Genomic DNA, 22,228 nt, shown 5'->3' with positions numbered 1-22,228 from the left:
TTTCACTGTGTTGGAATTTTTGACACCTCAGTTTTTATATTGGCAAAGCCAATATAAAAAACTGCCCTCTTACTATTAGGCCTATTCCAGTAACGTGTAGCTATTACTATTATTTGTAGAATATATAAAAGTAGCCTAGTATCCGGTATTGTTGTTCTTATAACGAATATTAATATGTTTACCATTGGCAGTTGTATATCGCAATTACCATATCCTTTATGATAGTAATTTGAATGACAATCATTTAGATCATCATAATATTCCCATAGTTATAGAAAATTCCAGTTGAAAAAAATCATGCATGGTATATATATTTTTTGAATTAAAGGGAAAAAAGTTCAGCGAGTGAATACCAATCGGCTCAATAAATAAATATTTGCGCTATAGAAAAAATGCGCTCCATATCATTTCATTGAAGGGAACGATAAACATTTTCAATTTTAATGAGCCTAACGACCAAGATTAATGTTGTTTCAATGTCAACGGGAAATACTGCCCTCCTCACTGAGAGACTTCCATTGTCTCTGGAAGGAAACCTGATGACAAGGTGGAGATGATGCGCGTCAAAAGAACCGGCCGCTGATTGACAAGTGCACGTTGACGCATCTCAGAGAGACAAGCTGCTACCTCTACTGAAAGTACCCGCGTCTCTCAACACCATGGTGTGTCCCTATTGTGGTCTTGTCATTGCCTAAGATAACATTCCAGCAGTGAAGCGCGCGAATCACTCTGCGGGAGCTTCTTCTTTTATGACACAAAGAAGCAAAATGACTATGAATTATATGAAAAAGTTCTTATCGGGAGTAGATTCTACCTACACAGGCAAATGAGCACACAAAACAATGCTTTTTATCCCCCTGTAATTAGAGTCTCTCAAAATCATAACTCCATATTATTTCAATTCGTGAGGAAGCACTTGATAAACGTTTAATTCTGAACTTGGCAGCATTTAATATTGTGTATAATTAGGCAACTGAATCATAATAGCATGTTTCATAATAGCCTGTTGCTCAACCGTGACCACAAGATTATGGTGTGCACTGGGAGTTTCCTGGACATGCCCATAGTTCTTTAAATGATAAGGTGTAGCTGAGAAAACCTTCAATTCAATTAGTGTTTCATCACCTGTTCTGAATATGATTAAACAGATTGTTAATGATTCATTGGCCTTTCTATAAGGTGAAACAGTGCAGTACATTGTGGCTGGGCAAAACACATGCAATTAAGATCTTATAAATTGATGCAAAAGACACAAGTGTTTGGCTTTTTCTCTCTTTTTCCTTTTTTCCCTGTTGGTGGGGGTGGGGGGGCAAGGTTCGAGAGGGAATAACACTTCAATAATTCAAGATGAGCTAGTGAGAGTGGGAGAATTACCTGGTGATAAAGCCTGGGTCTAGCCTCTGAGACGGAGCAGAGCAGAGCGCTGCCACCTCACAGCACACTGGTGATAAGACTGAAAAGAAAAATATCATGCAAATGGCAGGCAGACAGCAGCACAACAAGGACGAGGGGGACAGTTTTTTGCGGAGAGATCACCCACATTCTGGGCTCCAGCATCTTACAGCACACTGAGGTGGAAGTGGGAAATTTTTTTTAAAGGCATATAGCACCAGTTGGTTGTTTTACCTCACAGTGGTTTTCTCATTTTTCAAAAAGAGAACATTAATGAAGACAGACTGTGGTCTACATTAGCATGAAAACACACGCACAAACACACACGTCTGCAAAAAGACGTTTGTCTCTTTCCTTTCAGTGTTAATTACAGAACCATAGGAGAACTGCACTCCAATCATTACAGTTGCTTTCCACAGCAGAAAGGAGGGAGGATCGCATTGTTTATAAATAGGAAGTTACGCTCAAAAGCATGTGGAGTTGACCTCTTGGTATCAGAGCATCTTCTACACAATAAACGTCACAGGATAAACAACAGCAGTTACTGTCCGCCACATCAAACCCAATGGGCCAGATTGTATTTATGGCAACATGAAAGTTTACTCATTATCAGGGAGAATGTGGGGTGGAGAGATGGAGGGAGGGGCTCAGATTGTGTCCCTGATGCAGTCTTTTCTGCTTGTCTGATCACAGCAATGCCTTCCCTGCCTTCCTGGTCCATCCCCCTTCCTTTCCATTAGATTGCACAGGGGTGAGACCCAGATAGGAGGTAAACCTATTACACTTCAGGTATTCATGCACTTTTATTCATTTTGCCTGTGATTTTCATTAACCTACATCCTTTGTCCAGTTTTGTCAGCTACAATGTTCTCCTAGGTTCCTCTTTCTCCATTAAACAGATGTGTCAGCATTGCTGGGGAGCTGTCATAGCTGATAGGAGGGAAATAAATAACGGTGTCAGTTTTGTCTTGTTCATAATTGTAAGATGGCTTAGCCTGTTTTGTGGTCTGATCCTTGCTTGAAATAAACAGCTATTGTGAAAATGTACAATGGCACAAATTAGAAATTAGGACATGTTTTTTTTAAGTACCTTCCTGACTCTATGGAGAGGAAAAACAGCTCAGTTTAAAATCAATCTCATTAACATACTGTATAAGAAGGAAATGTTCTTGGCTTGATCTCCTGAGCCAGACAGTATTGAAAGTCAATTTGTCACCCATTAAATACTATTTGCTTCAGTATCTTATCTTAATACATAGTCATTTCTTGATAGAGAGCTAATGGCTTTAACAGTTTAGTCTTGTGTAAAATCCCATTGATTACTATTAAAAGATCCTTGTATTTACATTAAATACGTAATTTTGTCTGTAGTGTGCTACTGTTTGTACAAAGCCTAGTGAGTGTTTCAAGTGTCAGGAACATAAAGACAGGTTTGGCAAATCAACAATAAGGTTCGCTGCCTTCATTCTAATGAGTCACATTCATCTCTGAATAAGTCCATAATTAAAGCAATAAAGTTAATATTTTCCTCAGATTCAATGTGACCTATTTTATGATGTTTTCCAAAAACATATTCAATAAGAGCCAAATGACTTCTCCAGCTCTGTAATCACTCTAATTATACTGTGTTTATTTATCCTCAGGGCACACTTTTGAATCTTTGTTTCTGTTGGAATTTTTTCTCTAGAGAACCAACACGTTTACTTCACCACAACCTAAATATTAAGCATATCAAAATAATTCAGAATTAATCCTTTCATAGAACAGAGTATTAACTTAATCACATTATTTTGTGATACTAAATTGAGCATAGTGGTCATGTTGCTATGATTGTGAAGGAATAGCTAACCCTCAATAATAATAACGCTCTTTTATACACTATGAATGAGTATAAGCACAACAAAACACTCACCTTTTTCAGAGAAGGATCGTGTGTGTGTGTGTTTGCGTGTGTAGTTTGAGGGCAGACATTGTCAGTATCCACACGTGGAAGGTAACTGAAAGCGGTACATTTTTGAATGTAAAAAGCTACACAAAAGGACATAGAAGCTACAAGGTTGATAGGACCTTCATCCTCAAACCAAGTCAGTGGCTCACATTGAATAATCTTCCATTGAGGGATATCTCCACACCTCAAGGCATAAACAAAATAAAAGTGACTTCCTGCATCATTATAGAATGACCTTGATAGCCTTTTGTCATGGAAGTCAGATTCCGGAGCGTTGATTCCTACAATCTCCCACAGGGCATATGTTCAGCTTAAAACACCCACATTTTCTCTGTCGCTGAGCCCTGTGATTTAAATCCACAGATGCTACTTGTATCCCTACAGGCTCTGAGTTGACTTTTGCCATGATACACTGTTTTTCAACCATTTAGCAGATGTATTATCGCTAGCCTTTTCCCCCTCATTATTCGCCCCTTATCGACACAGCATCGCTGCACAGCCCCAAATAGAGAGTTGTAATTATTAGACTGCCACCTGATAGCACAACCTCTATCAGCTTTATCAGTCCAGGTCCCGCTAACTCATCACAGGGACAGAAGGAAGAAAAAGCCTGCTTGTGGCACAGCCTGCCACAGATAGCTCATCTCTCCTGATACATTTATAGTTCCAGTTGGGATCAGAGAAAACTGATGCACCCAGGCAATTTTTCATCCACCCTCTCCCTCAGCCCCACAAAGACTGCCCTCTTTCAGCCCTCCTCCAGTCTCTATCCTTATTGTGGAGGCAGAATTGAGGCCGTTTGGCACACAAAAAGTGATCCAATCTCCTTGAACCAGTGGCAGTGCGGTGACAAGCCATTTGGGCCCTCATATTGTGCCATCGTCCTTCCGCTAAAGAGAGTGAGTGCCTTGTTCATCGGTGACATTTTCTGCAAGGTCCAAAGCAAGGGGAGAGGGAGAGTGCTTGTGCTTCTGTGTAAAGGTTGAAGAAGCATCTATCTTGTTCACAGCCTTTGACTTCCAGGAACACTTTTACCGATGTTACTTTGGGACAGAGAAATAGGAGCCTTGAAGGGGATACATTGACTTGGGTCGCAACACTACATCAGTTTACTGAAAGCCTGGACCCTAAGCCATGTTCTGAACTCCTAAATATTGAACAGAATTTGATGTAAATCTAACTGAAGGTGATGACAACCAATCCAGCTTTAATCTCCAATATGCGCCATGTCAAATTAATGCATAAAACATTTACTATTGGGTTAACACACTGTGAACCCTTTGAATATGCCATTTCCTGGTTGCTTCTCATTGATTGACATTAGCCATATTGCTGCAGCATTACCATTTAGCAAAGAGAGATGAAAAAAGCTAATTTGTACTGTTCAGGAAATGCCTGTGTCTGAAACAATGACATGAAAAAATATCAGCAAGGTGATCATCTAGTTATTGTGATTCACGTGTCCATCAAGACTCACTTGATAATCACAGGACAATTTGAATAGCATGTTGGCATTCATAGAACACACGCATAACCCTATCTCTTCGTACCGTGCATTGTGGACATATCTCTGCTCTTCTCTATCAGTTATTACAATGAAAGAGCCTTTGTTTTTCCCCTCATCAGTATGTGAAGGCAACAGCCACAGTAACTGTGACCTCTATCAAATGGAGGAATTGTGAGGATGCATTGGAACTCTATGGTTCCCATGGCCTGGTTACCTTCAAACAGAGGCACTCTAACCCTGCTTGAAAGGGGAAATCAATCTTATTTGAGGAGATTAAGTGACCAGGATAATAACCATGTCATTGAGAGAGAAAAACCTCCCTCTTTTCAACAGAGTGAAATAACAGTGGTCCTGCAGATGGCTCATTGTTGCTGCTGAATGTCACATCTCTCAAGGTAAACCTATTATAGCAGTGGTGTCTGACATGCCAATGTGACAAAACAAGGGGCTATTTTCCAGGTTTACGTTTGAAACAAGCAGGACCAGAGAGGTCACCACTGAAACAGCTCGGAAGATCCGGTTACGGTGTGGCTCACACTGTATTTCCTGTATCGCTTGTCTTTTCTACACAGCCGTGAACAGGTGCGTCTGTGTGCACGCGCGTGTCCTGTGTCCTCCCCGGCGCTCGTGCGAGCGCGCTATTTAACTCAAGCACGGGCTTGAATGACACCGTGATCAATGGGAGGGCAAGTGTCCTGTCAGCACGTCCTGTCGCTGGGGTCTGTGGCAGTGGTCGTCTCAGGTGATCTCATTATTTGATGGACGCACCAGCGGAGAGCCCGCGTTCACGCGGGGCCCTCACATGAGGCTTAATCAGTCCGTTATTCATGCAGAGCACACGAGACACTTATGGGTGTTATTGATCGCATTTTGACAGAGTATTCTCTCCTCTCCATAATCAGCAATACATTACTGCCATGGCTCTGTTAGTCTGCACACAGCGGCATACACTACATCTTTATTAGAAGCCACTGCAGAGGGAGGGCCCTTATTATCAGCGTTTGGGAAGAAGGCTGGCTGTATTTGTGTGTTAAGATAATTTTTTGGTTTAATGAGGTAAATAATCTGTTTATTTCCAATGTTTATCTAAATAGCCCGTGAGGGGCGGTGCGGTGTAAAGCAGGGAAATTCACAAAATCAAAGACATCAAAGCGCTAATCGGTTGCGTCAGGATTAAGGGGGGTGCCCATTATGAATGCTCCTCTTGGTTTTTCACCAGAGCTGCTTTTATGTTCGCCAAAAGTCGATCCCCCGTGCAGTGAAACACCCTGAACCACGCCACACCAAAGACCTGCACCCTGACCCAGCCCTGCCCTCCCCAGGGATAGCCTTGGCTAAACATACCCCGTGACAGCTCCAGCTCCACCTCCTAAACCGAGCTGACACCCAGGCAGCACCAGCCCTGACCGTGTCTGCGTGAGCCGTCCCAAATTAAGCCCAGCTGAGGGTCAAGTTAAATCAATAGGGTGATCCATAAATTGTCCCGGGTTGATAATTACTGTGGGGAGCAGTAATTACAAAGAACATTCATTTACTGCTTAGATTTTGTGCCAGCGGAGGGTTTCACCCGGGTCTGATTCATCTGCAGGCACACAATTGGAGGAGGAAGCGTCTCCCTTTTTCTAAAAGCAGGCTGATTCTTTGAAGGAACAGTAGGCGAGCGCAGGCCGGGGTTCAAAGCAGATTTGGGGTGTGCCCCAGGATTGTCAGCAGGTTTGTGAACCCCTGTGTAGTCAGCTCCAGGGTTCTTACATTGACCAGTCACTAACTGTGTAGAGATGACAAAGGTTTCTCAGAATACACACTTTTGTTGATCCCGACAATGCGTCCTGAACATTAGCATCATAAAACAAAAAAATCCACAGGGAATATTTAGGGCTAAAATCTTGATGTCCTGGGTGCTACTAAAGATACAAAGGGCCCTCCATACAAATGCCATATTGCTTTGGCGGGCGGACAACCTGTATATACTTTGGTCTTTTTTTTCCCAGCCACTTTGAGGCACAGTACAAACGTTGTACAGGCATTCTATTCTAAGCCCCAGGTTGCAGCTGTTCAGTCACTTGCTGTGCACTGCCAAGTGCAAGGAACGGGTCTCTTTTATCAGAATAGAGCAAATCTGGGCTAATGTGTCTGGTAGAAAGAGTCCTAGGGAGCCGCGCTCCTCCATTCTTTGGCCATTCTTCCCACTTTTCTCCTCTCCTGCACTTGGGATAATTGCAGTTTAATTGGGTGACAAGAAATGAAAACTGTGTCCACATTATCTAGGATTATCTCTTTTTCCTCCAGCCTGCCATCAATTCAAAGCAGCCCATTTATCAGAGCAGGGAGGCTGGGGCTTGGTCAGCGGCGGTGAAGCTTTGAGCACCAGTTAGCAGAATGAAGTGAGAAGAGGGCCGAGAGCAGTGGGAGGAGGGCTGACAGTTAAGAAAAATGCTCTTTGTATCTTATCGCGAACGTACATTTATCTTCAAGATGCATATCTTTTTCAAGACTCCCAATCAATAGAAGTACTGTAATACTATGCCAGAGAACAATTTTGCCCCAAAAAAGAATTATGGAAAAACAGTGTCAGTTGTGCCAGTATACAGGCTGAAATTCAACTGCAATAAAAGGTTGTGTTTAATAAGAAGAAAATATTTCACTAAACCTGTGATGCATCACATTACTTCAGCTACCACCGTCAAAATATGTTCATGAATATAAATAAGCTTGCTGGTATTGTGTCTTGGATGTGCTCTGGATCCAGTCTCATTCATCTGTGCTGGGTATTCATCCATTTCTCAGCGTTCTTTAGGCCTGCATGGTGAGGTTATAAACATTGAGTCATTCTCAGGCCAGCACTAGCCTACCTTCCCTTTTGTCTGAGCTGTACTCAACTTTAAAAGCCCCTTTCAGAGAGCATGAATGCACTTCATTTTCTCTCAAAGAACTTTGCATTGATAGCTGGAAAAAGGAAGGTTGTTTAGAGAAGGAAGGAGAGACAATGAGAACAAAAATGAAAGCTTTCAGATTCCATTATGAACATTGCTCTCTATTCTTCTTGGCTGTTTATACATTTTCCACACAATAATGCCCCCTTGCTGTAATATGTGTCCCCATCATTCAGTGGCCCTTCTAAATGGGCCTTGCGTCAAGGCTAAGGTAAGAAATACTCAAGAAAAGATGGAGACGCTGTTTCTTGGCATTCTGGGGGAAGATCAAGGTAGAGAGAGCAGATCAGAAAACGTCTTCAATAATACTTTTCTAGCCAATGCACAGAGGCAGGTAAAATAAAAGGGACCTTGTCAATGCACTATGTATCTATTCAGACCCAGGTGCATTGAGTAAATATTTAAGATGGCCTGATCGCTGGGTAGAGAGAGGAAGCTTTGTGCGGATCTGAAGCACTGAAATCTGTGGTACAATGTTGTCGCTGGAGTGCTTTCTGCTCAGAAGGGCCAGTAGGAGACCTTAGTCCTCAAAGCACAATGCACATGAAGGTTACATGAGGTATTGTTGGTTGCTTTTAGATGAGCAATGAGTGAGATGAGTGTGTGTGAGTGTGTGTGAGGGAGGGAGGCATGGGGATGTAAAAGGTACAAGGGTGCCTTTGGTACACAACAGCCTACATGCAATTGCTTACTGCTCCAATCATTTGTTCATCAATGTACTCTTTGTTGGACGCCTTTCTACTCGTAAATGTAATTACAGTATGTAAAGATCTCATGAACAGAATGCATGTATTTAATGTTCTCTCGCCATCTATGAAATTATTTAATTGATATAATGACAGGCACAATGTTCTGTTAGAATAACACGCAGCCTAACTCAGAATTCATAAGTTAGATTTGAGTGATTTGGGCCACACTGGGACACTAAGTCAGCCTTTGTTTGTCAAAGTGAGAGAGATAAGATCAGAGCGTTCGAGGGAAAGGTTGGTCTCGGCGTTTGCGAGGTGAAAGAGACCTCTGTCTTGCTGATTCAGCCAGCCACTGGGTGGCCCGAGTCCACATCCATCTGTTGAGGAAAGTCGTGGTTAGATATGGCTGTCTCCAGAGCTCACTGTGACTCCAACAGTCACACAGAGCCGCCACACCAGGCCCACTCTGCCGTCTCTCTGAATCCACGCAGCACGGACAACACACCCGAACGTGAGCTTCCGTCTAACGCGTGGCTTCCGAGCACACCTTCTAAAACACATTTCACATCTTTGAAAAATCGGGACAGAAACTAGATTTGTAAAGGATAAGGACGAAAATAATAAGGCTGCTTTTTAAAGATACGAGTCGTACCTTCAAAACGGGGCGTCTGCTCGGCTACGTTTATCTGTCGTCCGTATGTGCGTGCTGTCCCTGTGGCGTGGAGAGCTGACGGGCGAGCGCCCTGTCTCAGGACCCGGGCAGGCCGGGGGTATTGCCGTGGTGACCGGCAGCGCCTTCCCCTCGGTCGGTGTTAATCATTTTTATGCTGCCCAGCCGTATAACATTACTAAAGGGGAATTGCTTCAGTCTGGTCAGTGCAGGGAGCAGTTTGTCTAATCAGAGTGCAAATAAGGTTTGATCACTGTCCAGTGTAATCTACTCCACGAGCAGCATTTACAGCACTAAATCAAGCGGTTTGGAGGCTGCAGGTGCAGCCTCACAGACAGCCCTCCCCCCGGGGCCCTAGACTGGGGAATAAACAGCAAATAAATGGCAGTGCTGTGGAGAGGGATGAGCTGATTAACTCGCTGCAGGGCAGTTTCTCATTATCCCCCTCGCCTCAGCCCCAGACTGGCCCAATCTTCCACTCTGTCTCACACAGGCTGCTGGCAAACACCCACCACACGCCGAGGCCACTGGCGAGATGGCGGGCGCGTTCCCCGCGCCGCGTGGAGGTGACCGCGGGTGTGCGCACGGGGGCTGTGTGTGTGTGGGAGGGGGGGGGGGGAGGGAGGGGGGGGGGAGGGAGGGGGGGGGGAGGGAGGGGGGGGGGAGGGAGGGAGGGGTTGTGTGTTTATCCGAGTCCCGTGCCACCCAGTCGTCCCAAGCGGTCTCAGGGGAGAGTGCTAATGTGTCAGCTCCATGGCTCATTTCTTTCAATTACCCTGGCTGGAAGGGGAACCCAACAGAGGGCCAGCGACAGCTCCATATGTGCAGGGCCATCCCTACTTATCATGGCCCACTTATGGACTATTCATATACCCTTCATTGGAGGTGACATATTGGTATCATATATCAACGAGGACGGTTTCCATCTTAGGATTCGTATTTTTATCAATTTAGGTCATGTTTTCTCAGAGGCATATTCAAAGAGCAGATAGCAGCCATATATGATCATTTTGATAACCACAGTCAAATTGTGGTAATCATATTTCACCACAATCAGATTTCCATCAGCACACTCTCCCTATCGCATGCTATTACACAAACACTCAATTGAAAACACAAAGCACAACGCCACAGTATACACCAAATGCAATAAATGTGTTTCAGCCTCCTAAATTACAGGGGGGGAATATTTTCTGTTTGGACCGCTCAGGTCACAGTGAAAAACAGCAGTATTATTAACGTTCATCTTTAATCTGCTAGTGATGCTCCAGAGAAATACAGAGAAGAATTATTCCATTGTTATAATTTTGATTTAGCACATCGCCAGAATATAAAGCGTTTCCTGACATACTTTAAATGAGCCACTCTGTTTTCCATTGTGCTTTCCCTTATGGTTTCAGAGCAAATTAATTAACATGATACAGAAAAAGGTAGAATGCAAATGTTGAAGCCCTCACTTGATGCCCGCGTATCCCTTTTGTTCCCCTTTATTGTAACAAATTATTTAATTGGGTCTCTGTGATTGTGTACAGACACAGGAAGGAACACAGCCTATTGTCAGCCTCCATACAAGCCACAATGCAGTATCAAATTCAATTCCCATCAAAACTGCAGGCTGCCATAGAGCCCACAGTGGCCCCAGAGATTAATGAAGATCTGCATTAAGGCAAAGCGTTGGTCTGAGATGGGAGATTTCTCCCAAATAAAAGGCCCCCTTCACCAAGAACAAAAGGGGGCCTTGAAAAGCAATGGGCCGTTCTGAGAGGATAAAATAAAGCTAAACTAAAGAAAGGAGTCTGCGAGGGGAGGGAAATGGTCTGAAATAAACCAATTTATTTCCTCTGTCATCTGGTTTACTTTCCTAAATCAACAAGTTGAGACGCGTCATATGGCAGTGGGATCAGTTTGACTGATGGAGCTTACTGGTGGAGTGTAACACACAAGTCATTATGCTAATGCTATTGCTGATGTACTCAGAAGCATAAACTTCACCTCTTAATATTTAATTTTATTTAGTTTACATCTATGTAATTATCACTGTTCAAGTTATTACAGTTTGAAAACTGACATTGTGTAATCCCATAGAAGAAAAAAAACTAACCCAAATTGCTCTTTGCAGATGTTTCAACAATGATGAGTTATCTAACTGGTCCCTCTCACTATGACTTGAACTGTGAGTATAATTGAATATGAATCATGTATTCAAAGACACATACAGCTGAGAAAGGCACACCATGACTAACTGGCTGAGAATGTAATGTCTATGATACTAAGCATTTCCCAGCTTTGTTCGTGTATAACAGAAACTTCTTCAAAGAGCTCGACTTGGAATGTATTCAAATTGTGTGAGAACAGATTTGCATTCTTTGTTTGTTAGAACATTAATGATTGGATAACTTGTTTTTTGACTGCAGCCTGTTGACAGGAGTGCTCTTTCAAATAGAAGCACAACAACATTGTTTTGTCTGGGACATTTTGAACTCATTATTTCCTTCTGCTTGTACCTAGGCGTGCTTGATTGACTCTGAATGACATAAGCATTATTTATCTGAATCGCATCTCTTAACACTAAGACTGGATGCTTTTAAATCATTGGCGGGGTCATATAATGATAAAATAAAATTATAATAATTTTCTAACACAAGTATAATTTGAACAACAGATATTTACAATAAAGAAACAGTATTTAGGACTGACCTTGATTTCAGGTTAATTATGATAATGGTTCATTCTTAATGCATGATATAATTGTATTTGGCTTCTACCATTCTGAGAGAGAGATTAAACTGAGATCACAAAGCAATATTGGATTCTAAACTTTTTGGGCCGATGCCACCCAAACAGAGCACTCTTTCACATTCAGCACATGGTGTGTCCCGGCCGGCCATATTTACTTCATTTCCCCCGATTCATAGATGCTGCTCACTGGACCAGAACATTCCAGCTGCCACCTCAACATCTCATTATTTTTTGAAATATCAAGCTTGTATCGTCTTGATAAATAATTCGCAGTAGTATAATGTATCAGACTAAAACATATTTTCAGGGGGCCATGGAGGTTAAAGTGCCAATCTCACCTTTTTAATTTTTTTCGCCCTGAAGACAGAGATTTCCATATATAGAGTGACCAGGGTTTGTGTTGAACACGAGCAATCGGGATGAAGCGTGGGGCGACACATATTGCTGTCAGAGATTGGATATGAGGCCTGCTAACCTGTAGGCAGCCTCCACGGACCAATCAGCTTTGCGCCTTGCCAATGCATTATCCACCACTAAAAAGAATTGTGACTGTGAAGTTTTTATCTGAGTCGTTGACAAACATTACTCTTTAATGCAGTTTTGTAGAAATGCATTCTTATCCCTCTTGGAAGGCATTTATCTACTTGAGACCTGCAAAATGGTTGCCACAGGGAAGGATTTCTTTTAATAGACCACAAAAGGCTCAGTATGGGCCACATTCTGATTTTGGTGAGAGATAGGGGCCCCGTCGTATATTCATGGGAAATTGTTTATCTTCAAGCAGGGGTAGTGAAAAGGCAATTTTACAATAGCATTTTAACTTTCATCTGAAATGATTCTTTTCACTCGGATAAATTGTTCCTTAGAACCTGAGACAGGTGCTTTTCAAAGTGAATATCAATCTGTGAAAGGAGACATCATCGAATATGAATACTAACCACCTGGGGGAATGAACACTGCACATGCAGCTTGTATGGCACACGTAAACAACAATTGTCTTCATTTGTGAAATAAAAAATAAAAATGCAATTTAGTAACTTCAAACTGATATACATTTATAGAGATTGCTCTGTGATTTAAGTTTAATGTAAATGCACATATTCGACAATTCAATCTAATACATACGCACTTTCTTCCGTAAAATAAAATAAAACGATAACATACGCATTTTGGACAATGTCAAATGAATCACACTTTTTTTTCCTTCTCTTAAACAGCGCTCTGTCTGGAGCAAATGACCCGTGGAAACTCCCATTCAGACATGGCAACATTGTGTGCAGGCACTTTTCCACCAGGCCCACAGTCCGGGCTACTTTCTTGTGAGGTCCGTGGGCCGGGCCTGCCTGTGAGGCAGGGTCCAGAGAGCAGGGGACACAATGCAGCAGTAAGGAAGAGCAGGCCCTGAAGACGGGGGGGCCTTGTGCACCCTTAATACCGCTCTCAGGAAGCAGGGACAATAAATCAATAGACTGTCCCTCTCCGGCAGGGGCCAAATGTAAACAAATTGAAAAGAATCCAGAACAAAACCGATTGGTGACTGAAACACACAGGCTCAATGGGGGGAGTCCTACAACTGGAATGCCTTTGTGGGGGCTTCTCTTCGAGTTCGCAGCCTCAATCACACGACTCACAGAAACATGGCAGTTCATTGAAGGTCCTTTTTGTCGTTTTTTTGTGTGTGTGTGTGTGTGTGTACGTCCAACTCAAAACTTTAGACTCCAAACCAACAGGTACAGTACGCAAAAACCAACAGAGACCCGACACAGTATGCGAGCGTGTCTGTGTTCCTGTAGAAACATCTCATTTCAGACTGCGAGCTCCTGCTACCACGGCAAAGACGTGTGAAAACAAACATGACAGAAGGATCCAGCCTGTCAGACCACACTTCTCTTCGTCACCTCTCTCTCTCCAGATGAGCCCCAGCATCATCCTACTCTTGCTCAAAGGCACAAGCGTGGTGCTCAGGCTGTCAGTGCTGCACGCCACAAGTTCAATTAATGAACCTATAAAAGGTTTAGTTTTTTTTTTAATGAGAGAATCTCTTGTAGCGCTTTATCTAACCACTTCATATTTCAGTGAGGTGAAATGGTGCTTCCACAGTTGCGAGGCAGAACTAATGCTATATAAATCTCAAGTAATAAGCAGGCCCCGGGGACATCGTCTAAATGAAGATTTTACACCAATTTGAACCTGCCTGCAATTTGATTCCTGCCTAAAGTGTATTTGTTTAACAGGTGCTTGAGATGCAAGCGTTTCCCTCCAAAGTGTCGCTATGTCTCCTTTATTAATTTCTGGATTGTGAGTGGGCGAGGGAGTGTGAAGAGAAAGGGGAGTTGACAAACACTAATCAAAGGTTCAGAGGGGCTGTCTCTTACATACAGCCAATCTACTTTTTGCTTCATTTGCAAACTAATGATTTAAACCCCCACAATCTGTTTGGGGTCAGCTCCTGTGTGTTTTGGATACGCTTGGCTATTAGCATCACTGAAAGCTTCAGATGTGTCAAGCCCGCTCTCCCTCCAGTGGTAGTCACCTACTTTAATTTCCCTGCAGGCCTCAGAGGGGGATGAATTCAACTAAAATCACAAGCTGTTTTGTTGGCAATCCTTTGTGGCCTATAATGAATCTAATGAATATAAAGAGAGTGGGGGCAAGGAAGGGAGGGAGAGAGGGATGGAGGCGAATACATTTTGACCACGCTGTGTGGCTTTTACTTGACGATTTGTGACCCACAACAATGGGACAATGGCGAGTGTTTTTGTACCCTTAATTTGCCTTTGTGTTTCAGCTTCATCACTTTCACAGCCAGCCATTCAAAGTTGTCAGTTGGAGAATAACTGCTGACTCCACGGTCTGTCAGACAAAGGGGGAGGCTTTAAGATGTATCCCTAACTATCATCAAGCTAGCAGAGCAGAAAAGGAAAAGGGGCTGAAAAGAAAAACAGACAAGTCTAAAGCAGGATCTGCCAGGGTTCCTAAAGCAGGATCTGCCAGGGTTCCTAAAGCAGGATCTGCCAGCGTTCTTAAAGCAGGATCTACCAGGGTTCCTAAAGCAGGATCTGCCAGGGTTCCTAAAGCAGGATCTGCCAGCGTTCCTAAAGCAGGATCTGCCAGGGTTCCTAAAGCAGGATCTGCCAGGGTTCCTAAAGCAGGATCTGCCAGCGTTCCTAAAGCAGAATCTGCCAGGGTTCCTAAAGCAGGATCTGCCAGGGTTCCTAAAGCAGGATCTGCCAGGGTTCCTAAAGCAGGATCTGCCAGCGTTCCTAAAGCAGGATCTGCCAGCGTTCCTAAAGCAGAATCTGCCAGGGTTCCTAAAGCAGGATCTGCCAGGGTTCCTAAAGCAGGATCTGCCAGGGTTCCTAAAGCAGGATCTGCCAGCGTTCCTAAAGCAGGATCTGCCAGGGTTCCTAAAGCAGGATCTGCCAGGGTTCCTAAAGCAGGATCTGCCAGGGTTCCTAAAGCAGGATCTGCCAGGGTCCCTAAAGCAGGATCTGCCAGGGTTCCTAAAGCAGGATCTGCCAGCGTTCCTAAAGCAGGATCTGCCAGGGTTCCTAAAGCAGGATCTGCCAGGGTTCCTAAAGCAGGATCTGCCAGGGTTCCTAAACAGGCCTGAGGCACTTCTTCCCGACACCATGTACCCGGTTACCCAGACACCTTAAAAAAACCTGCACAACATTTCTGCTGCCACCTCTGAGAGGACTTGTAGCAGGGGTTTTGGCGCGTTAATTAAAGTGCTACATCTGATAGGAGTGTGAGTGTGTGGAGTTAGAGGCCCAGCGGAGCTGTTAGAGCAGTCGTGTTTCTGAGTGCACTGATTTCACAGGCCCCTCAGGTGGCAGGATCGTATTAACAGCGCCATTGTTCACCTCTCCAACCCACATTCAGGTCAGGGCTTAAAGTTAGGGGAGACGAGAAACTTGGAAAAAGTCTCCCCAACACCTGTTCTACAAAAGACACAACATAGGTAGGTGAGAGAACACAAGCAAGATGTAGAAAACATGTTTGTAAGTCACACACGTGCAAAACTGAAGTCGGAGTGATACCAACAGGCACACTGGGAGTATTTTAGGGGTTCTTCCAGTGGGCTGCTGTGCTCATCAACTAGGTAGACGATAAAAAAAAAAAAATAGTTCTGTGTCAGTGGTCCATGTGAGCGTGCTCCCCAGTCCTTGTAATCATTCCTATTCATAAACATGCAGTGTGCTACCCTCCACCTAGCAGCTGCCTCTGTGCATTAGAGATTACCATTATGCATCTTCCCAGTCCCAATGATAAGAATCTTCCTCCACTTTTAAAGTTTGCAGGCGCGAGGCATTTTTAATACCACATGACTTGAGCATCACTTCAGGTATCACTCGCCATCTATTTAAAAAAATTCTATATACATTGTTCGACTTTAATGGGTATCTAATTTGTTTTTATCAGCTTACAGGGCAGTAAGTAATAATTTGCATGACTGCCCTAAGTAAATATGCTTCCATAAGCAGCCCATAGAATAGACCGGGGGATGGATTAACCTCTATATTGGCTATGCCCCGATGATCAATGTTTTTAGAAATAGAGAGAACAGATATATTGGTCTGTTGGAAATCTTCACGTAAAAATAGGTTTTTGTGAGAAATCCTGCTTTCTCTTCACTTCTTTTTTTCCCCACCCAAGGAAAACCTTGTCCACTCGCAGCAAGTTTGAGGTGGATACTAATGGATCAATTTTCCCCACTGGGTCAGTGACAGATTCTGAACTGAACCAACACAGCACATGGATTTGTGCTTGAATTATTTCATCCTCTCTCTGAACTGTGGCTATACAGCCACTACAATCCTGTGTACAATTATGTGGACTCTTTATCCTCAGTGAATTACATTGCCCTCTCCCTTGGTCCATGTAATATATTTAAAAAGTACTTTTAGTCCTAGTCTGTGCCAGTTGGTATCTAGGTATTTATTCTAGCCATTTTCCTTCCCTACTAAACCCCTTTCGTCTAGAGCCTGATAACAAGGTGCAGAGGATAGAAGGTCACCGTGATTACTTGAACTTGTCAGCTTTACACAGAAGAGGCTATCACAAGCGATAACCTTGTGCTCCCACAACATAACTAATACTCCTTAAGACACTGAACAAGCCCTCGGTAGCATGTGAGATATCTGTAAACACATTGGTTCTGACAGCCAACTTAACCCCCGAAATCAGGAAGGGCTTTCCCTCTGAGGCTGTGAGCGGATAATAAGACTTATTGCTACAGCTCCTTTTTCCTCCGTTCAGAATATTTTTCTAATGTCAGGTGGCTGAGCGGTTAGAGAATCGGTCTAGTAATCAGAAGGTCGCTGGTTTGATTCCAGACCATGCCAAATGACGTTGTGTCCTTGGGCAAGGCACTTCACCCTACTTGCCTCGGGGGGAATGTCCCTGTACTTACTGTAAGTCGCTCTGGATAAGAGCGTCTGATAAATGACTAAATGTAATGTTTTTAAATACGAAAACAAAGAAATACAGGGGACGCGTGTGGGGGAACTGGTTGGTGTTTGTCCTGGGTTGCATCAGACCTGTTTTCTGGTTGTTAGCTTAGTAGACAGCCATGGTGGGTGGTTGTAGGGCTAGGAGCCTGATCTTAGCAAAATGTCACAATTGTTAATGGGTACAGTTCATGGATACAGGCAGATGCAAATGACGAGAGACACGCTGTGACGTTCACTGCAGGATTGGATAGAAAAGCACATTTTAGCAACGTTTTCAGTCAGGAAGTTTACTGTTAAGTGCATAAAGACAACAAAACCACCCACTGTCTGCCTTTTGAGCTATTCGGCATTCGTTGAGCTATTCTATTTCAGCCTTTCGGTGTGAGAGGGTCTGAAAAATAAAATCCCTGTGGCACAAAGAAAAGGTGTGGTTTCTAGTGATGCACACACAACTTACACAGACACAGTCTTACACAGAAGACAGTGTTGTAAGATAACCTGCAAGTGTGCAAACTGGTCATTTGTCCGTGCTACCTCATTGATATGCCAAGAGTGATTTGTAATTTGCAAAACGCTTCACAAAAAAACCTGACAGCGTGGTCCTGCCTCTTTAAAACCAAATGCACAAATGCACATTGAGGCTATCCATAAAGATTGATTAAAGTGATAAAGATTTTGTATCAAAGTGACTCTGATTAAATCTATCGGATTCCCCGACATAGAGAAGATCCTAGTTTGCATCCGTCTCCTAATCTCCCTCACTTGGTGGGATTGTTGTTAACGCAGAAATGATATCAATGCAAAATATATTAATAACCATGATCCGAGAAGCTAGGAAGATGTCACTTAATCAATGCAAACAAATCATGCAGACCATGCTGTGATTATCTGGAGGAGTGTGAATATTAATGCCACTGTGCAAATCAATGGCAGGGTTGCATACATTGTCTCCTCTGTTGACTCATGGTAAAGGCATTTCTTTTCATTATACAGCTGCTGCATGCTGGAGAATGATCCAACAAGACGATGCTAAATGGGCTGAAGATAACAGATCACAGTTCAACAAGACCTGGAACAAAACACTAGTGATTTTACTGCTGCCTACTATAAAGAAGGGGATGTTTAAATTTCAATTAACATTGGTTTGTGTTTGGCTACAGTAATTAAGAGGGTTTTGCAGAAGGACATAAAAGGGACAGGTTCATTGTCTTGTATTATTCGCATGAACGAAGCATTAGTATGTAGTACGAGGCTACTGTACCCAATTAACTGGTATGAAACAAGACATTACTGAGGAAACCTTTTTGATTTGGAGGAGGTACTCTGGGTAAGAAAACGATTCTTCATTTCATTATTTGATAAGAAGACCCTTAATGAAAATATCAGCCAGTAGCAACAGCAGTATCCTACTTAGCAATAGTAGACTCCTGCTTGAGTAAAAAAAAAAGAATAAGAAGATGATTGCTTTGGGAAATTTTGTTGGAGCATCTGAATTATCATATGCCACCAGAGTTCATTAATAAAAAAACAGAGACACACCTGAAGAACAGATCCAAAACCAAACAAAGACTTACCTCTAAAAGCTTAATGAAAACGTCTGGGTCTGGCTCCCCAGTGTGTGTGTGTGTGTGTGTGTGTGTGTGTACTGCAGCCCTGTGCTCTCTGGGAACACACCTTCTCATGACTCTACCTTCCAGACTCTCTGACACAGCAACCGTATCTATCTAGGTGAGTAACGTGCCATTATTGTATCAGTGTCACTAAGAGCTATCATAACATTCCTTTCCTCAGGGGTGGAGGCTGCCTAGAGATTCCCTGGGCTGCAGGAGACTGTAGGGGGGGTCAAACACACCAAATCTCACAACAATAAGGGCTGGAATATCAGTTACATTTCTCACCTATAATCACTGGACGGCATTAAAAGCATTTTTTTCCTAAGAGGAGGGGAGTTCTTCATACTAGACAGTGAATGCTTTTGAACTGGATATAATGTAATCTGTGCTGAAGATATCTGCTGCTATTGTTTGCCTATCTAAGGGGAGAATGGTTGGGCCTATCAGTTACACTGTGGGGGTGATGTATTTGCTCTCTGGAACAATGTTAGAAAGAGATAAAGACCATGATACGCTGGCCATTCCTACTTTTTCTTTCTGTCTAAAGCTTTTTTTCATACAGCACAATAACAGGATCTCAAAAAAGCTCTTCAGGGGCAGAACAAACATGCTTATCTTTTCATCTCAACTTAAAGAAAAATTATCTCTCAAGTGGCAGACGAACACGAACTGGAAAAAGACACGCCACTTCAGATAGTTAAACTGACCACACAAAGTTAGTGGAGGATGGGGCTGATGCACTTTACTGGAACAAGACCAGGGGTGTACAACAATCACAGGACTGACACAGTGACACCAAGACCAGGCCTGGGCAAACAGAAGTTTCTTCTACGCTCTGAAACTTATACGTGCGAGTTCTGACACAAAGCTGACTGGCAGGCTGAGAAAGACTGTGCCGCCGCAGCTGATGGCGTCGCTGCTGTGCGTCAGATAGCTACAGTAGGCTGGTGTTTTGACATAACCTTCTCATTGGGAGATGCCAGGTTCTAGACACTTTCTTGTGTGTCAGATTATCCAGCTGGCGGGCCCATCTGCATCCCCGTGTCAGATTCATGCAGATGGGTTGAACAATAAAGACATAAGGCTCAGATCAAACCTTCCACTGTGGGAACAACCTGGGTCCCTGTTTCGACAGATAAGAGTCAGGATAACCGAAGGATGCAACTCTAAATACCCCGATGTGGATTGAGAGTTGGTGCATTCTTAGGTCATCCTGACTCTCTAAGTAAGAAAACGAAAGGTCAGAAACCAGCATGTGACTAAATCATCAGAGAAGATGAATATTAACGGTCAGCAGCGTGAGAGATGCATGCAGAGGCTGGGTGTGGTGATGATGATTCACTGACAAGCCCAAGTCACTGAAGAGCAACCCGGCAACAAAGAGAGACAGTAAAAGTCCCTGTTCGTTAGTATACTTTGTCCTACTTTATCAGGAATCTCTGTCATTATCCGTGGGGAGTTAACTTTTAGACTAGCTGTTTACTGGCTAAAAGGCCAGCCATGCATCTGAAGCCACACAGGCAAGATTATATATCCCTGGTCCACAAAAGCAGGCGAATCACTGTGCATTAAGACTGCCTCTACAAAAGGCAACAATGGCTTGCATAAACACTATTTAAAACTATTCACATGGCATTGAAGAGATGGGCGTCGACTCAGTATTGCAGCAAAGCCGGCGCATTGTGCGGAGGTGAAAAGAAGTCTAATGAACAGGAAGCCTTATTTGAGAGAGCTGACAGTAACCATACAACGGGCGCATTGTTAGCCTGCCACCGACCCTGTGGGTCTCTACATTAGGAAAAATGATGAGAAAGTAACCCCGAAAGACACAGTAGGCCCTTGGACCCACGCAGAAAGAGGCCAACAATAACGGGGGGGGGGGAAGGGACACAAGATGTCCGCACCTTCGCCCAGCGCTGCACGTTTACATGCACAGAACATCACCCGCTCTCATGGCCAAGGATAAAAGCACCCCCGGCCACATGGAACTTTGAAGTACATTTGGAGGAGTTTAACCAGCCTGAGCCTTTCAATTTAACTGTAGCAGCTTTTGCAATCTATTTCAAGCGTTTCTGGTCACATTAAGTTTCATGGGTAAGTTATAGATTGAGAAGTGCCACACACATACGTATACTAGCATTGACACAGACGCGAGTGTGCACACACGGATACACACATGCGCACACACACACACGGATGCGCGCGCACACACACACACACAACAGCCCCTGCCTCAAGCTCCATCAATCTTCCACAAAAGGGTGACATCACCAATAAGTATTCTCCCTCTTTAAGCTTTAAGCAATAAGTAACCCTTATTTACTGATGAGATAAGACCTCCCCCATTGTCTAGGCCTCCACTTGGCTCCTTTCTCTCCCAGCTGAGGAATCAAACAGCATTTTGCTAAGGTGCCGGACCATGCACAGGATTTAGGGCTGAGTCTTGCAAAGGGGTTTCCTATCTGGTGGCCTTTCACAGGGCCACAGGCTTAGCCAGTTCAAAGCATTAGGCCCAGGTAAAGACTGGCCTTTTAAGCCTGTTTGTTCTTTTCTGTAGTGAATCCTGTTATTTCAACCGTATAATAGCTAATGATGCTTTGTGATTGTAAGGGAACTTGCTGTATTTAGATTAAATCCCTTGCCCTTTAGCCAAGAAAAAGTCCTGGAGAGGCCTTTGTTTGTGTGTTTTAGTGAGGGATGCAGCCTTTCCATATTCTTTAGTTTGTTGTAACATTGTTCATTTCATGTAGTTGCAGGGAAATGTGGAATTGTTTGACAGATGTCCAAACCCAGAACTTACGGAGGGTCAGTTTAGGGTGGGTACCACGATAATGCTCATTAACATGGGAAACAATTGGGGGGAAATCCTTATAACATCTTTGTTCCACACTTCATCCAAACATGTAGTGAAGAGCACTAACCGCCCAGCTTGTCATTGACATTAACAACTCGAAAGTTGCAAATCAACTAGATGTGTAAGTACACAGAACTCTGCTCTCCTGTTCAAGTTTCACAGGAAAAAAGTGAGCTAGGTTGTTGGCAGTAATAATCACAGCCTAGAAAACAGTATCAACATATTCAACAGTGGGTGGGGGAAAAAATTATAATAAAACCTCTATTTTTAACAAGAAACTGTATAAAGCCATTCTCCATCGCTCGACACCCAGTGTCACAGCATGAATCCATAAAGGTGTATTTTGTTGTTTGTTTTTCTGAACGCTACATAGACAAGTCATGTCAGGTCTTGGGAACTTGTCAGATATTCAGTTTGCAGTCGCTTT

Source organism: Osmerus eperlanus, chromosome 3, assembly GCF_963692335.1.
Source record: "Osmerus eperlanus chromosome 3, fOsmEpe2.1, whole genome shotgun sequence".
Taxonomy (NCBI): domain Eukaryota; kingdom Metazoa; phylum Chordata; class Actinopteri; order Osmeriformes; family Osmeridae; genus Osmerus; species Osmerus eperlanus.
The sequence above is the reverse complement of the archived record's forward strand: the minus strand, read 5'-3'. Positions refer to the sequence as shown.